This window comes from Balaenoptera borealis (assembly GCF_965194805.1).
Source record: "Balaenoptera borealis genome assembly, chromosome: 15".
Lineage (NCBI taxonomy): Eukaryota > Metazoa > Chordata > Mammalia > Artiodactyla > Balaenopteridae > Balaenoptera > Balaenoptera borealis.
In genome coordinates this window covers 49,320,436-49,338,023 of record NC_138871.1, presented here as the reverse complement: position 1 = coordinate 49,338,023, position 17,588 = coordinate 49,320,436, and the positions used below count along the sequence as shown (strand labels likewise).

At 33.1% G+C, this 17,588-nt stretch overlaps 1 protein-coding gene across 21 annotated transcripts in view; it reads right to left on the bottom strand.

The window, feature by feature from the left end:
• The window catches only part of NRXN1 (neurexin 1), a 1,113,486-nt gene that overhangs the window by 1,012,943 nt on the left and 82,955 nt on the right, over positions 1 to 17,588 (bottom strand). The window lies entirely within an intron of this gene.

The following is a 17,588-nucleotide window of genomic DNA, read 5'->3' as shown; positions in this document are numbered from 1 at the left end:
GTTTATGGTGTGTTCATATTTTATCACAGATGACGATGGCTTATTATAATTTTTTAAATGCTAACTTTCAAAAATGTTAAGTAGAAAGAGTAATGAGTACAAGAGCAGTCCATTTGGCAGCTGTCCTTTAGGCAAAGTTTATCATGATTTATTCACTTTGTGCTTCTGTTTAGGGTGTGAATATGAATGTAGTTAAGATAATGATAATATTGGGTGAACTTTCCCTTATATTTCCATATATCTACACAATATTTACATATTTTTATATATTTATTTAAGTATATTTCTATATATGTATATACAAACACAGACATATATACAATCAGATTTTGTATGTCTTTCCTACACATAATCAATGTAAGGGTATAGAATTTAAAATATTATTAGTATCTATTAGGCAATTCAAGTACTATTTGAGACACTGGGCTTGGTATCAGGTAAGAAATGGAAGGAAAAGCTGTTTTACGGCACTAGGGTGAGAGCAAGGTTTCAATACTTATCAAAATGTTTTCAACAGTAAAGTATATCCATGTTGACATTTCTTGTCTCATTCTTGTATTTCATTTAATTAGCTGTATTTTTTTTTTTAGCTGTATTTTTTAAACTGCCCATTTGATGAAAGGTGTTTATAAAAAACAAAACAACAGCAAATGTAGTAACTTGAAAGAAAAACAACTGTGAATGCACCATTTCATAAGGTTCAACAAATAGCTTTTTTAATGGTTAAAGTTACTAATGAATTAAGAATCATCAATTTTGTTTAAAATATATTAGGTGGAAACTGAAATATCAACACAGGTACACTTATTGATATGGCCTTACATAATAGAAAATTGTTAGTGGATAAATGTGGACAACAACATCTATACAAAATACTTGGTTTGCCAGAGTTCATTTTTAAAGAAATAAAAAATGATTGAAATATTTGGTATGTGATATTCATTTCCTGTTTGATTCAGGCTTCCAATCTACCAAATAAGGAATTAGAATTTGTTACTTTTCAATGGCAACTTGGACATGACATGGACACAAATAGTAAAGTTTCATTTTATTGCTTTATATTGGAAATCATACAAAGATATAGATTTTAATGTTATATACTTTGGTTTTTACAATGACATCCTTTGAAATTCTATTTCCCACCTAAGATGCTCATTTTTCAATAAGTTTATTAAATATGTAGAGTAAAACAACAAAATCAGGGAATTTAGAGGAGAGTCCTTTGGCAAATATGGTCATGAGCAGTACAGTCCCAGAAAAGGGTTTTGGTAAAGTGCTGCATGAAAATCTAATAGGGAAAAGAAAGTGAAAAACAAGTCAACAAAATAAAACAGGACAAGTCTTGACACAAATGTTATAAATGTCCTTAGTAGGATATTAGGAAAGGAAGGTGCACTAATAGAATCAAGGTCATTGACTTAGTTCTCTGAAAATGAGTTCTCTTTTCACTGTTAACTAAGGCACGGAGCCACAGGCAATACCACTGATCCCGCCCGGTCATCCAGCATTTCTCTGAGTTATTCATACAGAGAACCAGCTTAACTAAAGGAAATCCTTCTATGCAAATCCAAGTCATGCCCAAAGTGTAATCAAATCCTGACTTGACCACGTTCAGCAAAATGGTCTTCTCCGAAGACTCAGATTCTTTTAAAGAAGTACTAGAGTGAAAGAAAGGGTAATATATTAACTCCTATTTAAAAAATTTTAAAAAAAGAAGAAAAAAGAAGAAGAAAACTGGCTTAGAACAAACTCTCCTTGAGTTTCTATATATTTTCAGATTCAATCATAGGATAAAACTTCTCTTTATTTGTTTCATTCTATTCTACCCCTTTGGTAAGCATTTGTTGGCTTTAGTCGATTTAAAACCTGTTAACCTAGAGATGACCTCTATGTTATTTCAGAATTTGGAAGTAGCTATAAATGGCAGAAGCTCTAGCATTTACAATCATTCTCTATGTATTTTTCTTTTTTTCTTTCCTTTCTACTTGGTTTTTGGACTAAACAAAGAATATCAAGTTTAAAAAGAATAGTTTTTCTCATCACACCAACTTTTGCTTTCTCTTTGCAATCAAATACTATTTTGGTTTTGAGCAGCAACAGAGAGAGGTGCTGAAATTGGCATGCCCCAGTGTAAAGGTAAATCAGTATATTTTGCTTTAGTGTAAGGTAGAAAGTAGTCCATCCAGCCTTACCTGCATACATTGTCAAGTTAGGGAAAAGCTCTTGGTTTGCAGAAAACCCTGGCTTCTTAATTCTGCTGACCTAATCCTGCTGTGTACATGAAGTGAGTCTCTTAGTAATCAACTTTACTATGATCACCATGCCACCTATAAAGATCACACTCTTTTTCTTTTGATTGTGAAAATAATAAATATAAAACCATGAAAAAGATAACTTAAATCTTGTTTTTCTTTCAGATAAGACATACTTCCCTCACAGAGACAGAAATCAAGCACTAGAATATCAGTCATGTTATGAATGATATTTGTGTGCTGACATTGAGGGAAGCTGCAGACTATTAAATTGTAAGTTTTAAAATTACCTCAAAAGAGCATCTTCACAAATGTTTTTCCTTTGGCCCCCAGCTTATAAGAATGCAAGGACGATAACTTTATTATGACAGTGTTCTTTGCACATAATCTTAATCACATACTACTAGGAAAAGAGAAATGAACAAGGACAAAATGTTCTTGTTTCAATGTAAAGAAAATCAGAAATTTAATCATGACAATTGAATAAAGTTTGGAATAAAATGTCACAATTAACTCCTTTTTGTATAATCAGTGTTTAAGCTTAGAAATATGAAAGACTTCATCTAAATGCACATGCAGTAGTCAACTTACATGCTACATTTTACATTAAAAACTGGCCAGAAGTCTCCTGCCCCTACTTGGGCTTTCTTTCTCCGTTTCAGCTTTCTTCCTTCTCTGCTAGTTGCCTGTGACTGGCTCCCTTCATTTTCTTTCACTCCCTCTCTCCTCCATCAGAACTGCCACTATCGCAGGCGGCTTCCCACCCAGATCTATGCCCTCCACAGTGGGCTACATTCCAAAACCGGTGGCCGGTGCTAGCCAGCAAAAGGAGGAATTCAGAATACAATTTTATTTCCTTTTTTAACATACCTTGAGCTTGCTAGTGTCTATCCTCGTCTTTCTAGCCCCTCACATTACTTTTGAAGATTTCACCCCTCATTTGGAGGACCAAATGCCAGTAGAGCAGGGTCTGGTTCCCATGGTGGCACAGGATGGAGTTTTGTTTTATTTTTCTTTTGGTGTTAACAGTGAAAGCCTTTAGAAAACCTCAATAATCTGGGAATGCTTCAAGGACTGGGAAATGGAGGAAATCACTGGTTCTTTGGATCTGGGCAGCAGTCAGCTGGAGGAAGACAAAAGCCAGCCAGAACCAAGAGGAAGTGCAAACAGAAAATGAAGCAAAAAGGTCCACTATGGAGGCTTAAGGAAGGAAAGAGACAGCCTGGGCAGGAATCCGGCTAGTTTCAAAAATGCTTTTTAACAGGTGGGCTCAGCAACTTATTTCAAATTCACCTAAATGACACTCCCACTCAGCCTGCTGGAATCTCGATCCTAGGACATGAGGGGAGCCAACTAGAGAAGCTAATTTTTCTTCTCTCTTTTCACTGTTCAGGAGTGATAAGAAGGGTATCTCTAACCAACATGAAGCAGCAGAGATGTTCCTGGCATCACACTTAGAACTATAAAACCATTCTCCCTAGGAACATTATGGGCAATGTCTGACTATACTTTTGGTACAATACAATGATTCAAGTATGTCATGGAATTAATGAGTCCTTTGTGAAGTGGTCTGAGTTTACTTTGCCTTACAGTGTTGTTTCCATGGGAAATGTGACATGAGTTTCAACCAATTTATTCAAATAACTTTTGAGATTATACTTTCATAAGCTGGAGACTCCCTATGTTTCTGCTTCACACAGCAGGTACCAATTTTGTTACAAAGAACTTGTGGTATTCGATTCAAAATGCTCCATCTTGTTAATGGAGGAAGAAAGTAAGAAAGGGAAAGAAGGAAGAAAGAAGGAAGTCTAATTATATGGCAGATTCTTCTGGTGTTTAAGCTGTTCAATGGTCCTAATGGAATTTAACAGTTATTAGTCAACATATTAAAGTATATATTAAATAGCACGCATAAACTATATTGCATACAATTTCAAATTTTCTTTTCATGAGGGACTATTACAAGGATTTTATTTTGCTTTTATAGCCTCAATTCTTCCCTACATCTAACCCTTGAGAGTTAACATTTCTACATTCATATCAATAGCTGGACTTAGGGAAAGACCACTTCATTTAACAGTGACCATAAACAGAGCATAGTCTACACTGTGTGTGCTCATTTTTATTGCTTTATTGCTTACTGAGAAATGAACATTTCCTAGTACAGAACTGACAGATAACAGTGAACAGGGTGTTACCATGTACTTTCCCACCCAAGCTCAATCATTGCTATACAAACTCTCCAAAGAAAGCTGGTTTTGGTGAGTAGTGCTTCCTTATTAAGAGTCCAAAGTCACCACATTTTAGGAAGTAGAGGAGGAAAGCTCTTGGTTTGGAGTTGAGAAAATAAATTTAAATACACCCCTACCTACCTACCCAACATATCACCCCTTCTAGTGGGTGTGCCAGTACTCAGATGGGACTTTTCTTACGAGCAAATAAACAGGTAACATCCTCTGGCTTGTGTGGTACCAGCAGAGAATACTCCACAATGTGTCCTAGGTTCTCCAACATTAAATAGACAGTAGGTGAATTCTGCTGAAGGACACCAATGGCCCTTCATTTGAGAGAACTGTCTAACATATGCTCGATGTGTACAGTTTTTTCACAAATCATTTTATTACAGAGATGTTTGAAATAAACTTTCAAACACTTCTGATTTTACTCATTTATACTTAGGTTCTCAGACGAATCTATTTAATTTCTCTGAGAAATAAAAACAAACATATTTTGTCATTAAAATAAGGGGACATTGCACAAAAATATGACTAAACCATACTGTAAGAAAAAGTCCTAAATTTAGTTTAACAAATTAGATTTTTATAAATTGAATAGAAAGTGGTTCGTATGATATAAAACTGACCTGTCATTTATAAATACATTATTATATTTAAGGAAAAATAAAATTTTATTTCAAAATAAATAATTCATGTTATCTTTAATCCATTAGGACCTTTGCACATTTAACAAATAGTCCAGAAGAAAAATGCAATAAATATTAAAAGAATATTTCAGTTTTTCAAAACTTTTTCATTTTCTTTAGTGTTTAGAACTCAAGATATTTGCATATTTTATAATTTATGGCTAATTTAATTTTAAAGTTTTATAGAAATCACTGAAAATAATTTTAAGGGGAATTAACTGGGTTTTTTTTTCCTAAATGAATCAGATAGTATGTTAAAATTTTCCAGGAATCACTCAGAGTTGACTAAAATGCTACCTACAATGAACCAAATATCTAGTAATCTTTTCAAATGTAGGACATTTGAATAGGAGGAAGACTGTTGAAAAGAATTCTTCTGCTTCTCCAAAGACTGAAAGCACTTAGTCCAATAGTACCTGGGGTTGAAACATATAAAATTATTGTTTTCAGATCAAAATTAGTTAAATACCAACAATTTAATATGGTTAAATCTAATATTTGTAAGTTGGTGGTTTCTCTACAAACTGTGCTATTCTCTGCTTACTAAATATAATGTAGGAATATCAGGTTAAGCCAAAACATTAATGCATTCCTTAGAATCAATCAGTGGAAAGCAGAAAATAATCAGAGCAAATGCAATTTTTATAAAATGTTTTATAAAATGTTATGAAGATCTCAAGTAACTTCTTCTAAATGCTCAAGAGACATAAGAATAAAAAATAATATACTAACTCTTGGGTAGGGCTTACCACTTTAAACATACTTTCATAAACATTATCTTATATAATCTTTATATTATCTCACTGTGGTTGGGTGACTTGCCCAAGATACCCAAATAAAAAATAGAAGATTCCAAGAGTATACAGAAAGTATGTTTTAAGGCTCCTTGTGCAAGTTTGTGTAGATCTCAAAAAAAATTTTTTTTCTTTTGAATTTTATTTATTTTTTATACAGCAGGTTCTTATTAGTTATCTATTTTATACATATTAGTGTATATATGTCAATTCCCAAAAAACTTGTTTTAAAAAGAAAATAGACATGAAGAATTTGGACAACATAGGGTAATGCTGAAGTGTCTAGTAAGGTGGTGCTATGTTGCTGGAACTATTATCAAAATATATTTATTATTGTCACATTTTTTAAAGTAATACAATAAAGAGGTATGAAGGCTGTACTCATTATTTCTTTGATCCTGTTACAAGAAGGCAGAAATATTTAGGGAAAATATTTCTTTCTTAATTGCATTTACGTGTTAACTCTATAAAGTCAAAAAATGTAATACTGTTTAATTTCCTTTATTGAAGAAAAAAAAAAAGGTCCCAACACTCTTCTTCCCTGTACTATTAGAATGAATTATTTCCCAGAAAAAATAAAAAAAACACGTTTATAAAATCTTTGCCCTATTATAATAGCAAAGAACAGGTGTGTTTACCCATGGGTATTCTAACCACTAGAAATAAAATGGATAATTATTCCATAATTTCTTGCTGCCTTGAAAATTTAAAGGAAAGTGTTAATTTCATTCACAGCACATAAAATTTTTCTTCCCTTTTATAATATCTGAAACAAAAGAACACTTTCATTCCAAGTCAAATATTTTGGAGGGTTAGGCAATATAATACGAATTTGCCGCATATAGTGTATCTGCCTTTTCGTTTTACTTATAAAATGCGAATGTGATAAAAATATTACTTTCACTCCTTTTACATACATGCTGTATAGTAAGTCTCCGCGGAACTAAGCAGCAAGTTCTAATCTTTTCAAATTTGAAAAAACAGACAAGAAGAAAGAAAAACTAAATACATTGTCCAGTCTCCTATTTTCCTTTAAAAAATAAAGTTTTATGTTACAGGCTAAGAATAAAATAGTTTGTTCATAGGTACAACCAATTCTATATCACTGAAAATTTCATATATAGAGATGTTTGGGCTAATGTCTAGTACTTAAGTAGACCCATATGAATGCAAGTCCATGTTGAAGAGGGGACCATAAGCTTGAATAATCTATCCTTTATCTGTTGATTTACTGATCCATAAAATTAAATCACTACAAATACAAGCTTTTAAGGTAGGCTTGTAATTCCCCATCTTATCTTGTCCTGAAATGGATATTTGCTGCTTAAGAAAGCACTCTGAAAGATAAACATTTTTTGGACTCTTGTAGAGCATATTTAAATGTTAATTCCATCATTCAAAACAGTTTGTTTTATTTTTTTAAATGGAATAATATGAATATGATATAACATTATTTCTTGACGTTTGTACAAACTGCTTTCTGATTGCTGGAACACAGGCTTTTTTTTTTTTTTTTGACCCAAATGACTTCCAAGATAAAGACTTAATTTTCAAAATAATCTCATCAAGTTATAATTCATAATATATTGCTTCCAAATGTGTAGCAATACAATGCTATTATGACCACTTCAATTCATAAGCTCCATCCTAAACATCAATACTTTTCTCAATATTCCCCATTAGGTCATTTAATATTATTGTCACAGATTTTATCTGTGAGTCTATGACAATGTTTTTTACATAATAGTTTAATAACAACAGCGGTTTTCAAATTAGTAAAAAGCATCCTCTATCACACAGTCTCATACAATGAATTCTCTTACATTACACGTCAAAGACTTCTCTTCCTATAAAATAGGCTTCCTATTGAGTACTATACTATAGGAAAATAAACCGAATGGGCAAATAAAAGGATCAACATTTCTGTAACACTGAAATACGGCAGAGACAAGGAATAAAAAAGGATAAAAGAAGCAGCTCAGACCTCTAGTTAATTCTACAAAAGTCCAAGATCCTGTCAAGGGGCTATTACATGATAACAAATGCACCACTGAGTAGGCAAATAAAAACTATGAGTAGGAAGAATGGAAAAACAACCCTGAACATGGAAGCATTAATTGTGACATAGTAAAAAAAAAAAGGAGGTGGCCAAAACATCTAAGAGATGAAACAATGGGTTAAAGAGTTTCATATAAAGAATGAAAAAGGTGAAGAATAAAAATTTAGAGTGGATCTGCCGACTCTATTTTCAGTATTTAAAGAGTGTAGGCCTGATCATAAAATTAAACATCATTCATTTTATTATAGAAATGTACTCTTATTTATGATTGGTTTGTGACATTCAATCTCCATTTTTACATGGTAAAGAAAATGAGTCAATGTAAGAATGGAAACAGAAATATATTTATAGCCTCGATATCTTAATAACATTTAATCTAGATATCCCAATGAGCTGTTGTCTGGTAAATAAATAAAGTATTGAAAAGGATAGATGATTTCCAAAGGGTACTGAGGTCATCTGACATCTAAGTCCAGCCTCTGGCATTAGAATGGCTTGAAAGGGATAATCCAATATAACCAGATACTTATTTATCTTATTTCAAAGAAGAAAATATATGTTTCTAAACCAGAATAGCATCCTGACTCAGTACTTTTTATGGACTGAATGTTTGTGTACCCCAAAAATTCGTATGTTGAAACCGTACTCCTCAGTATGATGATATTAGGAGGTGGGGCCTTTGGGAGATAATTAGGATTATATAAGGTTATAGGAGTGAAGCCTTCATGAATGGAATCAGTGCCCTTGTAAAAGTCATGAGAGAGCTTGCTCCCCCTCTCTACTCTCTACCATGGGAAAATTCACCAAAAAGTCAGCAGTCTTCAACCTGAAAGCAGACTCTCACCAGAACCTGATCATGCTGGCACACTGATATCGGACTTCCAGCCTCCAGAACAGTAAGAAATAAAATTTCTGTTTTTTATAAGCCACCCAGTCTACGGTACTTTGTGACAGCAGCCTGAACTATGACAATACTATTTTAGAACTTGTATTACTATGGAAAACTCACCTGTACAAAAAAATAGTAAATATGACACCAAAAACTTTATTTCTGATATTATTACAACAACTGAGAAAAAAACTAGTTGTGCAATATGTATAATACATGGAATGGCTAATACCTACTGGCAAATGTAGCTCAGGGCAGTACCTAGTAGCTTAGGAAACATGTACCTTATAGCGGTCAGAAGTAAATTATGTTCAAAATGGGCCATGTTGCAAGTAATGCTCACAAAACATAATGGAAAAAGAGTAGAAAAGTCACTATTTTTGAAATACTGAATTTTTTTTTTATTAGTTAATATGCTTCTCTTAGAGTTGAATAGAAACTATGCTGGATGCAGTTTGAGAGAATATACTTGATAATTTTAAATGGGCCTATTAACATAGAATAATTAAATCTAACACTTTAAAGCATGTAAATATGTATGAAAACAGTCACAGAGAGGAAAAATGATTTGAACAAAGTGTCAGGGTGAACAAATAACACTGAATCTTTAAGAAACTAGAAATCCTTGGAGAATCTAGGCATTTCCTGACAATATGCAATACTTTAATGTTTCATCTCATTCTCCCTGAAGAAGGAACTGGAAAGGAGGATGATGGAGTTAGGATCCTTCTAGGTTCTGTCACTACAAATCAGTTTTAGGAATCTAGATACATTTTTTTTTAACATTTCTTTAATTTTCTCATTTGCTAAATGTTTAACTTGTTCCATAGAGAGGCTGTGGCCCACAGCAGTGAAAAAATGTAAAACCACTTATTCAATAATGACAGAGTATAAAGCATTTTATGTATAGATAATACCTGTTTACTGGGGTTAGCCATGGCATTATTATAATTAATGCTTCCTTATACAAACTGTAGGATGCTTAAGAGCAGTGCCTTTTCTATTCCTCTTCTTTTGTTCAGGATGGTCAGCATCTAAGATGGTATGTACACAAAGGAGTTGCTTAACAAATGTTTTAGTGAGTAATTAATTTCCTATCTTAATTTCCTGCTTGGCTTCTATGAAACTAGCAATGTGGGATGAGGATGACTAAATTCATTTTCATAGGCAGGATTTATTTGCCACAAAAAGCCAACTTTTTTATTCTCACATCATATTTAAGGAACTTTAACAAATGGAAGCATTTGGGCAAAGTAAATCACAGGCCTTTAGTATTAGTTTCTATTATAATATCATTTTGAGGCAGTTCAAGATTCATTAATTGGGCATTTCCAAACAAATCCTCCATGGATTGTCCTTTCTTAAGTAGATCTGATGATGATATCATCATCACGATGAAGGAGATGATGGAGATGAGGCAGAATACAATAACTGTCACGTAAATTCACAAAACCATTTGTGTAATCTTATTATTTATCATAATGATGTGGCCAAGACCACTGAAGAATAAAGTAACTATTAAAATCTAATGTACTGCAAATAGTAACTGTTTTCTTCACCGCTCTTCTTAGCACAGTGCCTGGCACATAGTAAACAATAAATGAAGAACAAATGACTAAATGGTAGAAATTAGATCTTCTGACCCCAGATTCTGTGTTCTTTCCTCTATATTATGAAGATTTAGAAAATTTCCAGTTAACCACATTTACCCTAAAGGCTTATCGGCATATCTGTAGGAAGCAAATTATTATAAGTTAAAAAAAATTGGAATGCAGGTAACCCCAGTAAAATAATGGCTTTTTATTATGGAGCCTCTTTTTAAAAAATCATCTGTGAAAAATGAGCATTATTTCCTAAATGTAATCTAATGTTTCATGATATATTGATATATATAGTAAGATACCAATAAAACCAAATATTTTAGTAAATTGAATGATTTTAATGAAATTATAAGGATCAAATTTATTTTTCATAATTTAGGTAAGTTTTTTGATTTATTAATTTAATGAAATATGTCAAGCTCACATATTTGTATCAGATGGAATGTGAATCATTAATATGATTAGATTAATGACATTTTAAGATGATCTCAAACAAATTTTAGTTTTTCTACCAATTTTGCACTGAAAAACTTTAAATATCAGAAAGGTATTTAAAATGGCATTCTCTGAATTTTGGTCCAAACAGTCTCAGGTTTCACTTAAATTGGTGACTATAGTACCTGATGTGTAGTTACTAAACTAAAATGCTCCATCCAATTAAAACAATTCAAAGCAACTATACCAATTATGTATATGAGAAATACATAATTTAAAGTTTTCTTTAGTAACTTCTAAACACTACCTTTAGGGATACTAATCTGGTAAATGTGATAAACATTTTCTGGTTCCAATGGGATGTACGCTGATTAGAATACTTTTTCATACTGTGGTTAACTCATATAGCAGAAATAACTGAATCATCCATTGTAGAGCATCATATAGTAGTCATTTAAAATTTTTAAGTGACTTCTATGAAGGCATTACTATACAAGGCCTGGCTTTAAATACAACACACTATGAAATTATTTCCTACTTGTCAGTTAATCCTATTTATGGCTCCTGAAATTTTGTCTCAATTTATCTTTTTAAAAACAATGAACTTAAAGTGCAATGGTATTTAGAAATTTAGAGTTTTAGAATTTTAAAACAAATGAATACTACCTTGTTTAACATTAAAAAATCAAAGCAAAGGTCCACTTTCATAACACGTGATAAAACCTTAGTTAAATGGCCTCTGGGTCACAACTTTGAATACAACTCCAAAAAGAATGGTATCAATAGCAACCAAAGTTGCTCGAAAAGCAACTAACAAAACAGACCAAAGCTACATACTTCTTAACTAAGGGTAATAATCCAAAGTTGGGTTAAATCTGCGTTTTCTTTTCATGTGAATTTTAAATAAGAATCTGGAATTCTAATTTTTCCTGCTGATAGATTCCTGTATGGAAAGGTTTGAGAAAAATGATCAAAAATAATCAATCAGCTAATGTCCCACCCCCAAAAAGGGCACCTGAAACCACATATATCAAAATTTGCAAGTAACACATTCAAAATTTGTCTGCATCAAATAAAGATGGAGTTCACATATAATCTTACTTTCATTTTACAGATGAATTAGCGAGGTCCAGAGTGGTTAAGCTATTAATACATAATACTAATATATAAGCTACTAATCCATAAGCAACCAGACATGCTGTATAAGAACATTTCTAGGCTTCTTTCTAGACCAGTGCTATCCAATAGAACCTTCTGTAATAATAAAAATGTTCTATAAAACCTAGCACTGGATTATGACCCTAACCAATACTAACCTCCTCCATGTAACTCTTCCCATCAACAATCATGTCCTAGGAAATATTCCATAGGCCTTGTAAAGATCTGAATGAGAAGCAATCATCTCAATAAAAATTCCTGTCTGTGAGGGACTTCTGTGCAGCACTGGGAAAATAAAAGAAGACTCATGACCTAGCCCAGATCAGTCTCCTACAAAAAGGTAAAGAAAAATGCAAGTGAAATAACTCTCAGAAAATAATGTGTTGCAGAGATACTAAGAACATGTTAGAAAACAGTAAAGAAATGGAAATAATTTCTTGTAGGTGTTCTTTCTAATTCTTTCAAGGAAATCCTTAGGACAATTACTTAAGAAGTAAGTTTTATTTATGGAAGACCTTGGCATTTGATTTCTGACAAATGATGGAAGAGATCAGACAAGAGAAATTAAGAACCACCTTCTACCTCTGATAAAATCAAAATTGGCTTCAGCATTCAAAATATGCAGAGCTTGGTTGTTTTTGTTTAGATATAATTGAAAAGAAACTTGTAGACCTATTTCACAATTGATTTTTCACAGGGGTAAAACAGTAAGCAGGATAATCCAGTGCCATAAAACCAGGAATGTGTATTTAACTTGTCAATTGTTTATGCACAACCTAAAGCACATCTTGGGGGGGAAAAATGGGAAGAACTGATCCATTTTAGGTACTGGTTACAGAGACCATGGAAAACGGGTCTTGGCCTTGTGTCTAAGGCAACAAGTCACGGTGGAAGAAAACCTACACCTCGGCTGAGAGACTAGGAATTCCAATCCTAATTAGGACTCCATCACAAACTACTTTCTAATGTGATATTGGGCAGATCATTTCACATTCTGAGCCTTAATTTCCTCAGACTTAAAACAGAAATAATGAAACCTACCTCATAGTGCTATCTTAGAATAAGTTAGTAAGAGTCATATAAAATGTGAAGCATGTAGCTGATATATAATAGACAGCCAATCATTTCTCTATTTCCATTAAATCATTCTGTATGAGCAAATAGGGAAAACATTTAAATTAAACCCAACTTTATTTTTTTCATCCTATACTTCTATCTTGCAAAAGGAAATTGTATACAGAGTAACAGCAAGAATTTGAATGCCAACTGATTTCCAAAATGGTGCAGTATAATTAGGAAATTCATGAGTCAAATTCCTGTTTATGCCTGTAATGTAAAGGCTAATCATTTGTTTGTTTTCTATAAGAAGGACTTGATTAAAGCCTCTTGCAGCAATCATTAAATAACCCTGTGCTTGAAGGATGCAGGCTCAGCTAGCACTGTGGTGTGCTAAAACCCATACTTAATGCATAGGGATGTGTGTAAATTAACAAATGAGTGTCATTTACACTAACGGTACAAATATGTTTCTATTTTTGGAATTACCTCCGTGTTTTCTGTTAACCATTACACATTTATAAGCACAGTGCAATATAAACAGCATTCTAACATCTACATACAGCCTCTAGTTCAGGCCATGATCTACATAAGGAGTTTTCCAACTTTTCCATAAAGGGCCAAATAGTGAATATTTTACAATTTGCAGGCCATATGATCTTTGTTGCAATTAATCAACTCTGTCATTGTAGTGTCAAAGCAGTCACAAACAATACATAAACAAATGTGTATGGCTGTGCTCAAAAAAAACTTTATTAAAAAAATAGGGACTTCCCTGGTGGTCCGGTGGCTGAGACTCCACGCTCCCAATGCAGGGGGCCCGGGTTCGATCCCTGGTCAGGGAACTAGATCCCACGTGCTGCAACTAAGAGTTTGCATGCTGCAACTAAAGATCCTGCATGCTGCAACTAAGACCTGGTACAGCCAAATAAATAAATGTTAAAAAAAATTTAAAAATAAATAAATAAATAAATACAGGCATTGGGCCAGATTTAGCCCAATGGTCTATATGACAACAGGTCATAGTTTGCCTAACTTTGAACCATAGCCTGCTGATCCCTGACCTAGATCCTAATTCTCAGGTAGTACAATGCAGAGCATTATATTAGAAAATCATTATTTATACAATAGGTAAGGGCAATGGAGTATAAACCTGATGTGAAAACTTGACAAGTTTCTGAACCTTTCTAAGTTATTCTGCCTCCTCAGACATAAGTTAGAAAAACCAGGACAAACTGAATTTACCACAAATTTGCTGCAAAAATCAGGTGACTCAAGACTTGAAAGCATTTTGAAAAAATGCCACATACTTACCTGTAAATATTATCATTGTTGTGATTGTTATTATTATTATTATTAATTGCTCTTTCAGCTCTATGTTTAAAGACCCCTGGAAGTCACATCTACTCTGGGGTAACTTCAGAGGATGCAAACTGCATACAACTCACTCAGAGCTGCTCTAGCAGTTCTAGAATTTGAGAAAGGTCAGGAAGGCTTGGGAGCCTGTGGAACTGCCACCCTAAGGCTGACACTCCCTAAAGTCAGCCCCAAGGTACATTAGTCATGAGAGATGTTTTTAAAATCCTTCACCAATACATGTGGAAACACTGCAAATGACATTATAAACATATAATTACACCATGAACATCAGTACTAAAGAGATATTGGTCAAGGAGTTCTTGACAAATACGTTTGGAACACTTCTGTCCCTCTTTCAGAGATTCACAGTGCATAATCACAAACTGAAGATGCTGAGATGTCCTGCAATGAATAAGCTGTACACCTTTGTCCAACCCAGTATTTCTCAAATTTATTTGTGTAGAAATTCTTTGTTTTGTGGGTAGAGCCGATTAACATTGTTCCCCAGAACACACACTGGGAAAAACTGTCATATAGATTATTTTGGACTATTATACTCCTTTCACCCTGGGTGTAGGGAAACTGCCCCACAACTCTCACACTTAAAAGTACACATTTAGCTATTTACTTACATTCCATCGTGTGCCATTATATTGAGATTTTCACTTATAAGCAATCATGTGGGAACTAACCAAATTTGTAAGATTATTTAACCAGTATGAAAATCATAACAGTCTCAATATATTTTAAAAAGGGAGATAGAGGATACATTTCAAATGTCAAACAGCTCTGATGTGAACTTTGAAAAATAACAACAAACATATCCACTGGAGACAGTGTCAAGTAATAGAAAAAAAGCACTTTGTGCTTAAAGCACTAAAATCCATTAAAATCCAAATAACTCTTGCTTTTACTGAAAGCTGCTTCAACTGGTCAGCAGGAAAGAAAGTTGAAAAAAGAGCTGCATAGTCCATTAGTTTCCTATGTATGGCTTCCTACTTACAAGATTTCTTCTGATGGCTTTTTTACATACTATTTAATCGAAAAAAGGCAATCTTGTTCTTATGGCAAATCCTCACTGGCCAGTGATCATCTGAGTTATGGTGGGTCTTTAATTTCCTTGTCTCTTTCCTTTACAAACAAAAATTTCTTCTACGAACAAAAATATTTTTGTCCAATGTTAATTTGGATACTAGATGTTGGAGCTAACTTCTGGAATTAAACATATAACTTACCCAAAAGCAACTTAAATCTAGAGAAAATAAACAAGATACCCTATTTCTAGCATCTAGCACAGTCCCCAACATAAACTAGGCATTCAATACATATTTGGTGAAAGAGTAAATGAAGAGATGAATCAAAGACACTTATCAACTACTTTAGTTCAATTATACAACTATTATTTATAAATCATTTTTACTGAATATGTTAGAGATATTTTCTTAACCTAAATATCTGATAATCCACAAAAACTGACACAAGAAAAATGATAATCTGTTATTACTCATTTCAACATAACCACTGTTTGCCCATGTACAGTAATGGAGAACTAAGATACTATTCTAGACAAGATAATAAACCCATCCATGCTACACAGATACTAGGCAGAATAAACTTTTTATTATACTGCTTAGATTATATTGCAGAGACGATCCTAGTACTTTGAAGGATTAAAAACCATCAATACAAATCCAACATCATAAAATTCTCTTACAGATCAATAGAACAATCCTCCATCAAGTGCTTAGGACAAAGTACACATTCAAATAGAGCCACTGATATAAAAGCTATGACGGTTTCCCCTCATTTCTAATGAAATCTACATGTATAATATCTACTTAACAGTGTACTTCCTAAATTCTTTTTTTCACATCAGGTTTTTTTTTATCACTCAGAGTATCAAATCTGATAGGTTTATGCAATCTCCAAAGTATTGGTTTCATTTATTCAGACAGAAAACATGGTTCCTAACATAACTCTTTGCCATTTATGAAACATTTGCTTATTTCAAAATAAGTTAAAAATCCATGTAATTATCCATTTTTTTTTAAATATATTAATATTTCAAAACACACTTCCCAGAACATGCTTCTAATGCATATGGTGTACATATACCACATTTTCCATCAGTGAAAAGATAAAAGCCTTTGTTTCTAAGTGCACTGTAAAAGATTTCCCGAAGTGATTTTTGTTTTCTTTAATCTTTTAATGCATGTACCTCTTAACACTTTAATATTGACAATTTTTAAAATCATCGTATGTCTACTATCTATTCTGAAAGAATTAATAAAATCTTCCATGGCAATTGAAAGTGATCCAAAGTTTCACATAATTAAATTAGATTTTATTTTTAAATACTTATATGCACTAATTATTGCTAATACCTAGATGCCTTTTATAAGTGAAATAGCCAGATGACAAATTAAACCATGAAAATACACTTCAACCAAATTGTGCAAGGAACACAATCACAATCAAAAGTTTTAAAAGATATAATAAGTGCTCTGTACAACTGTATTGAATGCGATGTCAAGAAATACAATAATGAGAATCAAAATTACAAAATACTGATAGGCAGGTTAATGTTTTCCAAAGTGTGTTTGCTTCTTTGAGGTTCACTGGTTGCTCTGGACTTATTACAGTCTGTCTCACTGGTTTAGCGCTCACTTGCATTAAGACTTCTGATGATGGAGGGAGCACCTAATATATATGGCCCCCCAGGCTTCTAATGGAATAATAAGAATTAACAGCTTTTCTTGAACCTCAGAGCAGCCACATGATAGACAACTCTCTCTTTCAGGCAGTCGGTAATTGAGCGCACTTACTTTTTGTCTGTGTTTCACATTCAAACACCAAACTGAATTATAGAAGATTTGGAGCTTTTTTACAAGAATTAGTAGATAATTTACAATTAGGGACTACAAAAAAGACACACTTCCCCCTGAACAGTTTCCAGAACACTGTGAGTTTATCGAATGGGTACTTCCACGAATTCAAAATGGCTTATTCACCAATTTTAGATCTGTTCTCGGGGTACACCATGAAAACCTGCTGCAGAAACT